The following is a 13337-nucleotide window of genomic DNA, read 5'->3' as shown; positions in this document are numbered from 1 at the left end:
ACAGCTGTGTGGACCACGATCCACACAATGATTTGCCCACAAATGTGGTGGTCAATCGAATAAGTAGAGTATGGTTTTCATATCATCAATTGATCTAAAAAAATAAGTTAAATTTGTTCAATTAGACAAAAATAACTAGTAGTGCCAGTTAATTACCCGTTATCCTATCTACATATATAACTTTTTTTATTTGTTTTTAATTTAATTTTTAAAATTTTAAATTCAATTACTATTTTTTTTTTCTTTGTCTCCGGCACCATAGACAAAGATCTCTTCGTCTTAAATTGGAGATGAAGAAAAGCTCTTGGTCTCTAGTGCCGGAGATGGAGAGAATATATTTTTTAATATTTATTTTTTGTTTAATTTTTGAAAGAAAAATTTGTCTAGCTTAACCAAATGTTTTTTTTAAATTAATTTTTAAAATTTTAAATGCTCCGTTAGCATTTTCACAAATTTGACTTATTTGAGGGGCAATTTCACCTTTTTTATTTATTTTATTTTATTGAGTTGGATGTTGTATTTTATATAGTTAAGTGGTTAATTTAACCCTTATTTTAAAATAATAGTGTAAATTTATATAAAAAAATCATCTAGGTTCATAAAAATGGTACAAATTAATAAATTATTACTTAAATATATTATTTTCTATTTATTTTTGTATAAATAAAATTGATATATAAAAAATATATCATTAAAAATATCTTGTTAAGATGATTTAAGTGATACCTTTATTAATATATTTTTGCAATATGTTGTTTCAATAGTTGTGTGATAAACTTATTATAGTGATTTTATGAATTTGGAGTAGTGACGTTAATGAACTTGTACTGGTGACTTTATAAACATATAGTAGTGACTTTATTAATATGCAATACAGCAATAGTGACTTTATATATGAACTTGACATATTGACTTTAAACCTATGATAGTGATTTTATAAACATGAAATAGTGACTTTATGAATCTACACTAATTACTTAATGAATTTCTATTAGTATAGTGATTTTATAAATCTACAGTAGTGACTTTACGAACATGTAATTTATTACAAATTTTGAAAAGAATCAATATAGGTGTTATTTAAAAGATTCCAATTAGAGTTTTTTTAGTGATATACTCCGTAACTTTTATACATTAATTTTATTTGTATAAAAAAAGAAAACAAAAGAATAAATTTAAGTTGAAAAATAAAAAGATTTAGGGAGAGAAATTAGGTATGACTTGGGTTCATGTTGTTACAATATTCATCCTAGCTAGTCCATGTTGCCTATGTTAGGTTTGATTTGTGGAATGATTTTTGCAGGAATATGAATATTGTTTCATAGAGATTATATTAGAATAGGCCAAAAATATAATAGAATAAAAATTCAATTCATTTAATTTATTTGGTTGAATAATGTTTAAGGAATTGAAATATATAGTAAACATAAAAATAAAAAAACATAAAATACTCGTATTTTGAATGTTATATATCTTAATGTGTGTGCATGCATTTTTTTTTTAAAAATTAAATGGAGAGAGTTTAAGTAGTTCAAATAAAAGAAGTCTTAAAATCTTATGAATAATTTAATAATAAGGCTTCCTACTATTTGCCTTGCATAAGGAATAATTAATTTCGGATAATAAAATGTAAAACCTATTAACAAATGACAAAAATATTACTCCGTACTAGCTAGTAGATCGATTTATTCTCAAGAATGTTATCAAACTCATTTCGTGAACAAAATGCACTGTTATATATAAGAACATGCATGGAGATCTAGTCGAATCTCCTTCATTATTGGTATATCTTTAATGATTATCGAGCTAAGAAGATACTTATTAGGACTTTGTATTCTAGACACACTAATTCTTTCTCCTCTCTTATGCTCGTTGGGACTCTTTTTATAATTATAAATACATATCTTCATGTAATTTAAACACAATTTATTGATCAATAATAAGATCATCCCTAGAACTACTGTTCCTGGTATTAGTAGACCAAACGAGCATTGGCTACAAACCTTACCAAGAAAAAAAGAAAAAGAAAAAAAACCATCGCTGCCGCCACCAACCCCCCATCGCCAGCTGGTGGTATAGCCCTAATAAATGCCTTACAAACAGGCTATCGCTTTATCTCCATTAAACTTATTTCCTTAAACTATATGTTTTGGAAGACTCAACTTGTTCCCTTTCTTCGCGGTCAAAATCTCAATGGATATATTGATGACATGTTGTCGTGTCCGGCTTCATTTGTTAAGGTTCCGGATGAGTGTTCCGTTGTAGCCGATCTTGCGATAAAAAATTTGGTCCGTCAAGATTCTTTTTTTTTTTTTTTTTTTTCTGTGCTCATCTCGTCTTTGTCCGATGAAGTTTGTATGTTGCAGTGGTATATGCCATGTTCCGTGCCTTATGGCATACTATTGTAGTCGGCTTTGTGTCTTTTTCTCGGGCACGATATCTGAGTCTCCACAGTCGACTGTAGTCTTTGTGCCAGGAGAATTTCACTACGAGTGAGTATCCGGGGCCAAGCTCTTGCAGAAGCCGGCCGACTAATTTGTTTGAATGAACATAATCTCTATTTTTTCAAAGGCCTCTGCCCTATGATCTCCTCATTGACCACTAAAGAACCTATGACAATTAATCAACTCAACGACTACCATTTTATTCGTGACAAAGTGGCATAAAAGAAACTATGTACAAGTAATTAAACTACATATTTATAATAAGACCAACTGATATATACATCTTTACGAAGCCACTAACCACAACAAGCTAAGGTTAAATGATCTAAAGGACAAACTCAATAAATCTCAATAACATCTCAACTATTATATTGTTCTCATCATACTAACATCTCAATAAATCTATATTGATAACTACTTAACATGTCATTTTTCTGTAATAAAACAACTATTTTTTTTTTCTTTTTTAAAACTTAAAAGCTCAAGATTGAGTTAACAGTAGATAGATTATTAGTGTAAAATTATAATGAAAAGAAGGATAGGTATATTAAGTTGCAAAATATTACAAAACTATAATAAGAGCAGTTGGCCCAAAAATTAGACTTTTGAGCTGTTGGTGTTGTAGGCTTGTAACCTGTGAAAGAAGGCACTTAATCTTTAATGATGGAAAAGTAAGAGAAAATGAATAAGCAGAGTGGGCAGGCCAGGGTGCACCATGTTCCATGTGAAAGTATGGCAGCCAACCATGTTCCAGCACTTCATTCTTTATACCCTGGGGGCCATTCCTATGCTATTTAAAAAAACATGTATGTTCAACGCTCAAACAAGAATTTATTTAATTTCATTTCTATGTTAGATCCTGAATTTCATTACAGATTGGATCTCACCTCGGATCCCACAAATATCTGATGCTACGTACACAAGTAGTCAACAATTAATAAAACCTAACCCACTATAGAAAACCTACAAACTTTTTCAATGAATTCTATTATATGTATTTTCAAATTTTATTTCCTAATGTGATATTTATTTTTAATGCTTTTATGTTTAACTGCTTTACTTTTATGCACATAATTTGCTAGTCTAATTGGATAATTTTGCTATATTAAGTAGTTCTAATATTTAATTATCTATGTTTTATGTTTTTATTTACTTAGCTATATGATATTCTATCAAGTTTATAATAATTGAATAGTTCTCTTGAATCACTATTGTATATCTTGTTACCATCCTTTGAATAGAGCATCGAAAACGGAGGCCGACCGATGTTGGAAGCTAAAATGTGGAAAGATGGATGCATACTTGGTTTAACTTCTTATGCCTTTTCTATTCTAAGCCCCGTTTTTTAATCTAAAGTGTGGAAAATTTGTTTATATAGCTTTGTATGCGTTTGTTTGAGCTTACCATGTTATTCTATCAATAGAGGATCATTAGAATAGACCCTATATCCCAGAGAAATTTCCAAAGTGTGGAAAGGGATTTCTTATTTGAAAAATCTTTCGAAACCCATTTTTCCTTTACCCCATGTTGTAAGGAAACATCGAGGACGATGTTTATTTTAAAGTGTGGAAAGGATGCACTTTGTGCTTAACATGCTTAATTGCTTAGAATTGGAAAGTTGAGCTCTTGGGAATGATAAACGGGTGTATTTGTAATTTGAAAAGAAAGCCATTGTTTGTGTTATCTAGCATGGTTGAAAAAATCGCTAGGCGCTCCCTAGGCGCTCGGGGAGCGCCTAGCGCCTAGGACGCCTAGGCAGGGATTAATTGGCGCCTAGGCGCCCGTGTATTTTTATTTTTTAAAGACTAATAATTATAAAGTATTTTTAATTTTTTAATAGTAAATACTAAAATATTAAATATTAACCTAAAAATATCTAAAGTTTGTACAATCTAGGACTATTTCGCTCAACACGATGTTGTTTTGAGTGAAATAACCCATTAAAAAAAAGAACAATAGTTAATCGACCGAGTAGAAGCCCTAGTCAGTCTAGTCGACGCCTAGGCGGTGTTTTGGTGGCCTAGGCGGAGCTGAGGCGGTCGCCTAGCCGGCCAGCCGCCTAGACCACCATTTAATGTGATACGCTAGGCGGTCGACCAACGCCTAGCGCCTAGGCGGGGATTAATCGGCGCCTAGACATGATTTTTGCAACACTGTTATCTAGAGAGAATTTTGACTAGATGCCAAAAAAATTTTATTCTTGAAATATCTTTGAGGAAGTTACTTTTCGCACCCATGAGAGTGTTTAGAGCCAAATAAGTTTCTATTCTTGCCTGCTTGCATGATGTTCGCCTCTTATTTACGTAGGACCTTAGTCAAGGATCTCTCGAAGTGGGAGTGTGCACTTTTTAATTTGAGAAAGATAAATTTTAGCGAGGCTCGGAATTGAACTAACCTTGGTAGGGCATGGGGCAAAAGGTGAGCCTATTGGTAAGCTTAAGAGTGAAAAATCCCTTAATCCCAAAAGTAAAAGGCATGAGGGGTTGCATGGAGAAAAAGTTGAAGAGGCAAAAGGCCAATCACCGAGATTAAAAATTGAGGAAAGCCAATTCGCTGGGTTGCATTTAACCATAGTTTTCGGTAAGCAAAAAGCTTTATCTAGAGTCGGTTGTTCACATAAAAGGATCCCAGGAATTGAGAAAATAAGAGATGAGGTGAGCCGCTTCACTAGGATTCGGGTACCCATTGCACTGTCTTCGAAAAAGCATGGAGCTCCATGTGAAGTCGGGTTGCTCGATGGTGTTATCCTAGGAAGTGAGAAGAAAGTCGGGTTGCTCGATGGTGTTATCCTAGGAAGTGAGAAGAAAAGAGGGACGCTCGATGGTGTTATCCTAGGAAGTGAGAAGAAAAGAGGGACCGCACTTGGTGTTATCCTAGGAAGTGAGAAGAAAAGAGGGACCGCACTAAGTGTTATCCTAGGAAGTGAGAAGAAAAGAGGGACCGCACTAATCCATAAGCGGTAAGTGGTACATGCCCCTACCCTCACTTATTTTATCGTTGGGCTTTGGCGTTTAGGACGGAAGGGTTGATTAACTAGTGCACATCGTTCCCACTAGTGGGATCGGCGTTGATTAACTAGTGCACATCGTTCCCACTAGTGGGATCGGCTAGAGGTAACTAGTGCACATCGTTCCCACTAGTGGGATCGGCTAGAGGCCCTTAGTGCACATCGTTCCCACTAGTGGGATCGGCTAGAGGCCCTGATTAAATGACGTTCCCACTAGTGGGATCGGCTAGAGGCCCTGATTAAATGAAAGGTGAATTCGAATTTTGGAATTGCATGCTTGCGCTTGGTGTGAGAAGTGTGTTCCTTTATTTTAATTGATTATCTACGAAAGGTTTTTACTTCCCGAAAATATTCCTTGAGTTATATGGCATCTGACCAACATCCTTTGTAGATAATACAAAAGATTTCTTCCTTTTTGATAGTCTTAAGCACCCACCATTTTGATTGACCAAGAATTCTGTTTTGTATGAGTAAGTATCTTGGAAGCTTATGTGCTTAAAGTATATTGTCTTGCTTGAGGGCAAGCAAGAAGTAAAGTGTGGAAACTTGATAAGCTCCCAAGATACCCATTATTTGAGTACAAACTAGAGTGCTTTATAACGTTTTCAGTATCCTTGAATGATAATTTTATGATGATTTGTGCTTTAAATTTATTAACCGCACACAAAGCTACCTTTGGCATGAATTGAGACAGTACAAAGGTCCCGGGAGCTATTAGGAACGAAGAACGAGCTTAAGAAGCAAACCGAGCAAGTCTAGAGCCCCGAAGGACCAAGAATGAAGCCCACACACGTGGTGGAGCGCGTGGCAACATTCCAGTAGCCAACCACGCACGCAACCACGCGTGTGGTAGGCGTGGTTGGGACTCTGCGCGAGAATTTTCCTAGGGCGAAATTTCGGAGACTATTTAAGGCCCCTTGATAGAATTTCAGAGGGAGAACCCTTTTTTCCATTTTTGGCGAGAGTTCCTCCTTCTTACAATTTTCATTTCTTAGTTTTTAGGATAGTTTAGCTTAGCAATTTCTCCTTGTAAGGAAGACAACAAGCTTGGATTGAAGAAATACTTCAATACTAGGTGATCTCTATTACATCTTAATCTATTTTATTATTTTGTTCTTGGATTGAATTAGCTATTGTCTTTGAATTCTTGCTCATGAGTGGCTAGTTTAATCTAGGGTTTGGATTGTGTGAAGATATGTTGCTAGTGTGATGATCTTATGTCTTATTTTGGATTCAATTGCTTGGATTGTTGGAATTTCTATTCTTGTCTATTGATTGTTGTTTTGATGGTATCTTGTTTGGATTTGGCCAATCTAGATGAGAGATTGAGCTCTTGACTCTTTCATGTCTTTGATTAGAGTTATGATTGAAAGCTTTGTAACAATCATAGATCCTATGGACTTCTTAAGAATAGTAGGAAAGTGTGTAGCTAAGGTGTTCGATAAAATGTCTCTTAGGACTTTGGTTGCTTAAAGGTACTCCTAAGTCCAAGAAGCCCTAGTACACAGAGGTGGAAGAGGACTAAGAAAACACACTCCTGAATAGCCAACATCTTTGCTCCGTTTATCCATTGCCTTAGACACACTAGGATGCAACAGAGATGAGGACTATCCAATCCCTTATCTTCTTACACACATTTACTTATACTTGTTTTACTCTCATTCTCACACAAACCTTATGAACCTCTTCACTCCTGAATCATCATTCACCCTAGTCAAATCTGTAGCATGACTCAATCAATTAAACGCACAAACACTTGACACACCTCCACGTCCTTCCTTTGAGACTGACACTCGGGGAGTCACTGACTTTCTGTTTTATCACATATAAATATCTTTTGACACCTCAACCCTACGCAAAACTGCATCCCGTCAGATTGTGGGTAATTTACGCCTCCCAAATGGATAATATGCGATTGTTAGCTTAAACGGGGCTATATAGAAATAAGATTAAAGCAATAAAAATGAAAAAAAGAAAACAAATTAATAACATAAATGAAGATTCTATAAAATGAAAGATAACATTGAGATTGCCTCCCAAGTTCGCCACGTTTTACGTCACTGGCTAGACGTGGTGTGCTCTATCCTTCGAAACTCACCGATTTTGGGACCTTACTAAGCGTCCCATGCACTTTGCCTTCAAGGTATGCCCGAAGATGGGGAACATCCTTGAACTCACAAATAAGGAAGGGAAGAACAAATCATATTGCTAGTCCTAAGTAAGCATGACATACTACCCCAAATTTCTCAAGGATAGCTTTCCTTTTCTCCCTCTCCTTTTTATCTATTCCATCTCTAAGAAATTTGTCATTAAAAACATCCCAATGAACAAGTACGTCCTCATATTTCTCTCTTAAAGTGTTTACGCTTGACTCACCCTCTATCGAATTGCCAAAAGTGACAACTTTCCTTCTTTACCCAATCCTTTATTTTTCAATCTTTATCAACTCCTCATCCTCCCAGGTAGAATTATCATATTCATAAAACTCATTTTCGCATGAATAAAAATACATGTTATCATCCTCACTCCCCAAATGTTTATCACAAAAATTCAAGAAATCACACTCCCAAGAGCAAAAAGAAGCTTTATCACATATATCAAGATTATCATTACAAATCACAAGGGAGTCATCCTCACAAACATCATAAGTATTTCAATAAGAGTTGGAGTAAAGGTATTTTCAAGATTAGAAATATAAGAAAAGTCAAGAATATTACCTTGTGTGGGTTTTTCATCTTCCCACACAATCTCAATGTGGTCCTCATCCTCGCTCTCAATCTCTCCCCATTGTTGCGTTTCCAACTCAAGAGTTGAAACTTCTTGAAGCAGCGGGGTGTCATACTCTATTATTTCTTCAACACTCACATCTTCACAATCAATTCTTCTTTCAATCTCACCGACAATCCTTGGATTGGGTTCCATCATTGGGAGATCATCTATAAGTGGGTCATTAGCCCGTGGTGACATTCTCTTCATAAACTCCTCCGTCATGGATAGCATCTTAGTCTCAATATCATCCAATAGAAGTCCTTCCTCCCGGAGGGTAACAAGATGTTTCTTCATTTCACTTCTAATTTCGGCCCTTAAATTGATCGTATCCTCCTTGGCCATTTGTATAAACATTTCTAATTTCTTCTTCAAAATCTTAATCTCATCACTGGCCGGCGAGAGGTATTCACGAGGTGGTCCTCTATATGGCATAGGTTGGGTGAAATTTTGAATAGAAGGTGGTGTTTCATAATAGTATCTAGCATTTTGTTCTTCATAAATTTGTGTTGGGGGTGGATAGTAGGTATTTGGGTAGGAATTGGAATACAAATATCGCTCATGATTGTAGCTTGATGGAGGGTTATAATAAGGTGGAGGTTTAACATTTGTAGGAGTTATGGCCTTTGGTGCCAATTCACAATTTGGATCAATCTTCTTCATTACTTGAATAAGTTGGTTGTTAATACTCTCCGCTATAAAACTCAATGATTCCTCTCCATCGTGGAATGTTTGTTCCTTAATTCTCTCATGATTAGGCATATAGGAGGTAGCATATGGATATGGTTCATAGATGGGATAAGATAAAGTATTCGGGTATGGTGAGTAGAGGTATGATGGTGGTGGATACATATAAGGATATGAATAGTAATGTGGGTGTTGTTCATATGTTTGAGGTGTAATATTTCTCCTAGATAATCCTCCATGGTGTGGGTAACCATGGGAATGCAAATAAGCACTCATTGGTAAGCTTCAATTGATTTTCGACAAAAATTTCCTGCACAAAGCTTAACCAACAACAATTCTTTTGCAACTAAAAAGAGTTGCAAGTGAGTAATAAAATATGCAAGACAAATTAAACTCACTTTTCCAATTAAGTAACCAAAAATAAGAAAATAAAACAAACAAAAGAAAGCAATTCAAGAACTCTTAAAAATCAACTTCCTAGATGTCAAAACACAATTCAAAACCGTTTGCCTTCCCTGGCAATGACCCCAATTTGTTCGGGTTGTGTGTATATGGTGAGTTGTAGGTGTAATGAAGGTGATAAAACGAAGAGTCAAGACTCCCTGAGTGTCGATCTTTCAAGGAAGACAGATTTGGAATTGAGTCAATGTTGGCATTTAGGAGGTTGAAGGAAAAAAGTTACAGGAATGGCTAAAACATGATGACATTTGTACAAGAGTTTAAGGTTTAAATGGGTAGGTTTAAGAAAAGGTGAAATGGAGATTGGGGCTCGTGGCTAGCATACACGGTCTACTATCCTATTGGTTTTGCAAACAAGTGATTTAGATTCGACTAGGGAGTTCACGGCACTTCACCGAGTGGCGTCACACTCGGACTTCCACATCCTCATTCGGTTGGGGCATTTCATCAAACACCTTGTCTACCACTCCTCCCAGGCCTCTTTCTTTTGGACTAAGGGCGGGGATGTGGATGAGTTGGACTCGTGAGAGGCCGCTATCGTGCACACACTCACTTTCACAGGGTTTGTTACCTAATGTGGTCACACTTAGGCACAAAGCAAAGCAAACATCAACCACACAAGCATTTAAATCCAAAAACATCAAGCTCACATTTTAAAGCAAATTCTTCAACAATTCAACCACAAAGTTAGTTTCGGGGCCACCAATCCCCTATCTACTCTAAGCATACATTAAAATAAAGAAATAAGAGAAAACAATAGAAGATCTAGAAGCAAATAAAACGAAATCAAAATAGATAGTGAAAAGAAGAGTTACCATCCATAGAGAATGGATTCTATTACATATTTGCCTTCAATCTTCTACCCTTCTACCATGGTTTCTTCAATCTAATCTAAGGAAATGAAGATTTCCCCCAAGAGGGGAGAAAACAAAAAGAACTTCAGATCTAAAAAACTAGGGCTTCTCATATTTTTAGGAGAAGGGTTTAAATAGGCAACAAAAAGTCAAAAATCCCGAAATAGCCCTTCTGGCCTGATCACGCCACCTTCATGCATGAAGGGGGGTGTGGATGCATTCTGGAAATGATCCACGCCACCTACACGCATGATGGTTGCGTGGATGGTTCCTGCTCGGTTGCTTCTTTGCTTTCTACTCTGTTTTGGCCTTGGATTCCTTTTCAATTTGCGGAATTAACTTCAAAACATTCTCTAAAGTTGCGTTAGAGATTTTTGATCACATCCGAGTCTTAATGCACGAAATTGTTATAAATGGGTGGCAAAACTTCACTAATCTATCCTATTTTTGACCCTTAAATTAGACTATTCTTGGTGCTTATCAGTGCCTTTATTTATTTTAAGGCTTTCTTTTACACTTGGCAGTTGAATCATCATAAAAAAGTGCAACTACAGGCTACAGCAAGGGTCATGGCATTTTATTCATGTTAACATCAATGGCATGTAAGTGTTTCTTTTTCGAAGAACCACGAGCTGCGCTGGTCCTTTGATAGTAACACTGTTCTCTATGAAGCTAACTTCAGCTCCCATTTTCTCAAGAACCTCAGCAAATTTAGCATCATATCCCCCTTCGTTCAGAGAGAGAGAGAGAGAGAGAGAGAGAAAGAGAGATCCATTCAGGTGTCTTGAAAATATAATGAGACAAATGCATAACATACTATACAGTTATATCTACATACATAACCATCAAGTAGGTTCAATCAGAAATTTGAAAACAATTCAAGTATCATAACACATACATACTTGAGGGAGAAAATTGATTTCTCTATAGATAAAAGATGAATAATATTAAGTGTTTGTGGGGAATGAATAAATAAGTATGACACAAAGATATAACGTGGAAATCATAACCATAAAAATCATCGGCACTGAGATCCACTATGTATAATGCGTAATACATGTACACAAGCATCCATTACAATGGAGTGAAAAGGATAAAGATATATTATACATAAGAGAAAGTTATTCTTAGTTTGAAGTGAGTGTCTGGTACTCTCGGTATGATCCTTGAGTCTTTATATAAGGTAATTTCTTGGCAGTTGCAACTTCGCTTAACAGCATAATGGAATATTATTCCATCCATCATATGCCCACCATTTTCTGAGCTGCAAAATGTTTGTCGGTGAAAGAAAGTAGAAAACTAATTCATGTGTAAAATTTTGACTAACTGAGTCAAGGTCCTAGAGTTTATAAGTGACTCCCAATTTTAAGAACCTAATTGCTAGATTCATTGGAGGACACTTAACAGCATTCTGACCTAGTGCAGAGATTAGCTCAAGTTGGATGATAACGCAGAATAAGATATAAAGAACTAATAAAGCAGTAAAGACTCAAGCAATTGATAACCCAGTTCGGAACCTTAGTTCCTACATCTGGGGGCATCACTCTGATTGCCCAACTCTTCATTGATCAACACTATGAAATGTACCACGATTATAGTTGCGGATCACACGGTTTCTCTAGAAGTTCATCACAGCTCCATTCTAGAGTTCAACCTTGAAGAGTTGACAAGAACTTGATCTCCTGATCTTCTTGAATTGAGGCTCCCCCTCAATGGTAGCACGAACGGCCTTTAAGAGTGAATGCTTGCCCAATAAACTCCACATAAAATGCATCTTGTGTCAAAGGTAGGCTTTGCCAAGATTTCACTTTATCTCATGAGGATCTTCTTCCTAATTTCTCTGTGTAAAAATCTCTAACATCTCAAATAAGAGTTGGCTCTTTATTTATCCTTTTATGAATCTTGAAAGCGGTTGAGACTACAGTAACCAACTCTGATAATCTTTTATGTTCTGATGCAGATTCTTGTTCAGTAAACTGTCTTTAGAGTCTTCAAAGTCTTCTAAACTACTTCCTGTACTATACTACAAGACTACAAGACTTTGACACACTATAGATGAACTATCTTCTAAACTAACTATGTATTGTCATGAAACTTGGTACAACTTACGAAGTTTTTCTTTAATGGAATAACTTTGTTCAACAATTTTTATTAACAATCTCCCCCTTTGTAGCAAGTTTCTTGGCAATTTACAACATACCTTTCTAATATATCAGAGATAGTTCAAAAACAATCATTCATTCATAACCAAATGTGCCAAAGTTTAAAAACAAAAGGATGATCATTTCATCAGACTAGTAAACATCATAGACTGAGACCCTATTACAAAATAAGAGAAATTTCAAAATAAGATAAAGATAATATCTTTTAGCAGCACTTAAAGGGGTCTTCAAAAACAGTCTTCAAAAATAGTAAATAGTAACAGTGTAGTCTAATAACCAAGTAACATAATCAACCACACTCCAAAATAGTAACGGAGGTAACCAAGAACCACGAACCATAGTAACCAATGATTAGAAAGGTTGTCCCTACTCCCCCTATTTCCAAGAACTTGTGAATCTGTAGCCACAAGACTCCTTAGCAGGACCAAGTAGGAAATCAACCCAGATTTTAAAGTAGAATCATTCTGATTCTGAAGATTCAGCCTCCTGGCTGTTCAGGGTAACATCAGCATCAATATCCAGTGGATTTTCAGTGTTTTCAGCATCAAGTGGTGTGGAAGGATCAACAGGTAGTTCAGAAGCGGGTGCAACCATCTCTTGATCTCTCAGTCTCAGCTGTTTACGAAGCTGCATTTCAACTGTCCTCTTCTCAACAAGGATTTGGATGATTGTGTTGAGGTCCTTTATGCTTCTGTCTAGATGTTGTGCTGTAAGTCTGTTTGTGTATGGGACATCGAGATTTAAGGCTGGGGTAGAGCTGCTTCCATGTTCTGGAAAAATGTCAAGCACGTGTGATCCTTGTTTGAGTCGAGCATCAATCAGTCTGACTTGAGGAACTTCCATGGGCTCATTTTGTTCTGGTCTGAAGCCTTGTGTATAAAGAACCTCATAGATTGTACGTGGAAAAGGTAGTTTCACTTTGCTTTCCTTGGAGGCAGGTTTTCTGAAAGAAGCCACA

This window comes from Ipomoea triloba, chromosome 9, assembly GCF_003576645.1.
Source record: "Ipomoea triloba cultivar NCNSP0323 chromosome 9, ASM357664v1".
Taxonomy (NCBI): domain Eukaryota; kingdom Viridiplantae; phylum Streptophyta; class Magnoliopsida; order Solanales; family Convolvulaceae; genus Ipomoea; species Ipomoea triloba.
This window is presented reverse-complemented; position numbering follows the sequence as displayed.